Source organism: Capricornis sumatraensis, chromosome 15 (assembly GCF_032405125.1).
Source record: "Capricornis sumatraensis isolate serow.1 chromosome 15, serow.2, whole genome shotgun sequence".
In the NCBI taxonomy this organism is placed as follows: Eukaryota; Metazoa; Chordata; class Mammalia; order Artiodactyla; family Bovidae; genus Capricornis; species Capricornis sumatraensis.
In genome coordinates, this window is record NC_091083.1 from 81,633,966 (window position 1) to 81,637,570 (window position 3,605).

The following is a 3,605-nucleotide window of genomic DNA, read 5'->3' on the forward strand; positions in this document are numbered from 1 at the left end:
CGCCACCGAGGGCCCTGGGGGTCCAAGCCTGCAGTCGCAGGGGCTGTAAGCCCAGTCCAGCCTCTGAGCCCCGCACTCCGGCAGAGGTTTGCCTGCCGTGTAGACAAACAGCCTCCCCTAGCAGCGTGGCTCGGTGGTCAAAGGCGTGGGGGCTGGAGCCCAGCCTGAGCGCGGATCCCAGCTGCCCCTTCCTGCTGTGCAGCCTGAAGCAAGTGACTGTGCCTCTCTGATGCCCAAAGAAAGAGGCCGGGCTAGGGAGTCATACCCCAGATAAGCAGGGCTTCTACACACAGTGGCTTCGGGCCCCAGTTCACCAGCTGGAGCCGTGTGGATTTTGTTTTTTTTTACAGCTGAACTTAATCTCCATCTTGCGCGATTGTTCCGGCAGGCCAGTGGAAACCATCTGACCATTGATTCCCGCACCCGCCTCCCACCACTTCCCCATCCTGGGTTCCCAGCTCTTCCAAGCTTTAGTGAGGTGGACGTGACAGGGACCAGAGTGAGAGCAGGGTTGTGAGTCTGTGATGGGCTCACTCCCACCAGCCGGGCCACGTGCTGCTCGTGTCCTGGGGTCCTTTGGCTGTTTTCTGGCCGCTCCCTGTTCCCTGGCTGGATGGAGGCCTTCCCAGAGCATCCCGGAGAAGCCATTCCTACCTGGTGTCTGGCTTCTTCGGGCTCAACCCCAGGCGGTCCCCCCGCCGGAACCCCACCCCTGGTTCTGGATGGGGGAGGCTTGCCCTTTGTGAGATGCTTTGTCACAAGCATGAGTTCTTCCTGATCTCCCTGGTTCTGAAACTCTGAAGCCAGGAAGCCTCCTGGGACTCCACGATTTGGTGCCCAGCCCCCTTCCTAGAATCACTGAGCGCTGACTGGCCCAGGGCTGCCCTCCAGGAGGGAGGGGGACAGGGGAGACGGGGAGAAAACCGGGGGTCAGGGTCGGGGACTGCGGGGGTGCGGGAGAAGAAGCATTATCAGTTAAGGCAGCATTCCCAGACATTCGGTCTCAGGATTTTAAAATCAGTTTTTAAAATTATTGAAAAGCTCAAGGAGCTTTTGTTTATGTGGATTGTCATCAACTGATATTCATGTTAGGAACGAAAACTAAGAAGTTTATAAAATCTTTATCTTGTTCACTTGATAATAACAATAATTCCAGTACATGTTCATATAATTAACATGTTGTTATAGTAAGTAACTATACATTTCAGAACAGAAACACGCACTGAGCAAAGTGGCACTGTTTACAGCTTAGCTCCTCTCTCAAATGACTAGCCTAATACAAGACATCTGGATCACGTATCTGCTTCTGCATTCCATCTGCTGTGATTTTTTTGCTTTGGTTGAAATATCTGAAAAACAAAACCTCAGCTTCACAAAGGCACATCTTCGCAAAGCAGAGACTATTGTGATCTTGTGAATATTCCTCAGTGGTGCACGAAAACTCACCAGGGGTCATATCTTAAGGTTTAGTTGCAGCATGGAATCTAAATACCTGTGGTGAACTTTTCCCACCCTTTATACTCCTGTGAGAATGAGAGTGAAAAAGACAAAGAATCTTGCGAACTGTGTGAGAGGTCTCGGGGACCCCCAGAGATCCCTGGAGCACACTTTGAGAACTGCTGAGTTCTCAAGGACAAGCACCCTCTCCTGGGTGACGCTCCAAAGAGACATGCCAGGGGAGGATAAAAGAATGTGAGTTCAGTTCTGTCTTCCACTGCTTACTGGCTGTGTGTCCTTGGGCAGATGACTTTGCTTCTCTATGCCTGTCTCCTCATCTGTAAAATGGTCACAGTGAGACCTGCCTTACAACGTGGTCACCATACCTGCTTGCTGACATGCAAAACACAGTCCTCAGACTTTTAAGGAAGGACTCCTTCATATCAGCCCTTCATCCTCATACGTAACTTCCTGCCACAGGGCCTTTGCACAGGCTATTTCCTCCTTCCCAAACCCTCTCCTTCCTGACTTTGCCAAAGGAATTAATTCATTGTTAGTCTTCAGTCCTCAGCTCAAGTGCTACCTCCTTCGGGAAGCCTTCTGTGACTTCTCTGAGATGTCAAACACCTCAACAGAGGATTCCAGAGCACGGTTGACAACAGTTTACATATTAGACTCATTCGGTGATTATCCGTCTCCCATTAGACCACAGCCCAGGTTGACTGTTGCCCTCCAACAGAGTCGGGCTGGTGTGGAGTGAATGCCGCTGAAAGAATATTTGTCATGAAGTGTCATCTCTACTGATACCTGAGTTTCTCCAGCCTTGGAATGGAAAAGCTGGGCTTCGACAAGTGACCCCTCCCCACCTCCTACCTTCCCTGCCAACAGCTGGACTGCATCAAGGAATGGGGGAGGCCAGGGTCCAGGCCCCAGAGCTGTGGTGCTCTTTCTGGGGACCCAGTCCCTTGCCGGGCCCCCTTTGTGTGGGGTGCTCTGATGTGCCCTGGAGTCATGCCTCCCCTGCTCCAACAGTTCCTTTCTCCAGGTGGTTCCCTGCCCCAAGCCCGAGCCCACTGCAGTCTCTCAAACGTCCGGGCCGGCAAGCACGCTGCGCCCCCGTCCAGACCTCCGTTCCGTCTCCCGACTCTGCCTCCAAGGCTGGCTCAGCCAGGACTTCCTCTCTCCACCCCACGCCTAGACTGGGGCCTGCGTCCCTGCCGTCGCCGCACAGATCACGTCGCCTCCTTGTTGTCCTTTCTTCATCCCTTTCCCCACCCAACCAGGCTGCATGTTGGTCAGGGACGGGTTTGTGTCATCTCGCTTTTCCAGGATCGGGCATTGGACCTGGCATCCAGTATGAAAAGGCATCCAGCATGTGGCTAATATGTATTTGCTGATATGATGTGGATGCTGAGTTTGGGAGAGACTGCTGTCATCAAAGGGCATGCATCAGCTAGTCTGGGACTGTAGACAATATACGTAGGAGACTGACTGCAAACCAATTCATTGACATCGACATTGACATTGACGTTGAAGTCGCTCAGCCGTGTCCAACTCTTTGCTACCCCATGGACTGTAGCCCTCCAGGCTCCTCTGTCCGTGGAATTTTCCAGGCAAGAATACTGGAATGGGTTGCCATGCCCTTCTCCAGAGGATCTTCCTGATGCAGGGAGAGAACCCAGGTCTCCTGCATTGCAGGCAGATTCTTTACCATCCGAGCCACCAGGAAAGCTCAGAGAGAAGTGTGGCACCCACCGAAATTGGAGCAGCTACCAACGAAAGAGTGAGATGGCGAGAGAGTCAAAACATCCACTCTGGTGTTTAATTATATTAAAATCTGGAGGAGAAAAGTTCTTTGAGCAAAGATGAACCCGGGAGAACTTTGCCAAATGTCTAGATCGTTCACCAGAGCCTCATCCCCAAGGCAGGAAGAGAGCACATTTTTCTGCTCTTCGATTGAATTCCATTGACTGAAACCGCAACCAATTCACAAAGCCGCAAAAGACTTCACCGAATATTTTTTTAATGTGTTTGTTTTTTCTGATTATGATAACAATACATGCTTGTTGTTAAAATATTTAAATAATGCAGAAAAGTATTTAAAACAGTGCTTCTCAAACGACTGTGGTTTTGTCCCCCAGGAGACATGTGGCCATGTCTGGGTGCAC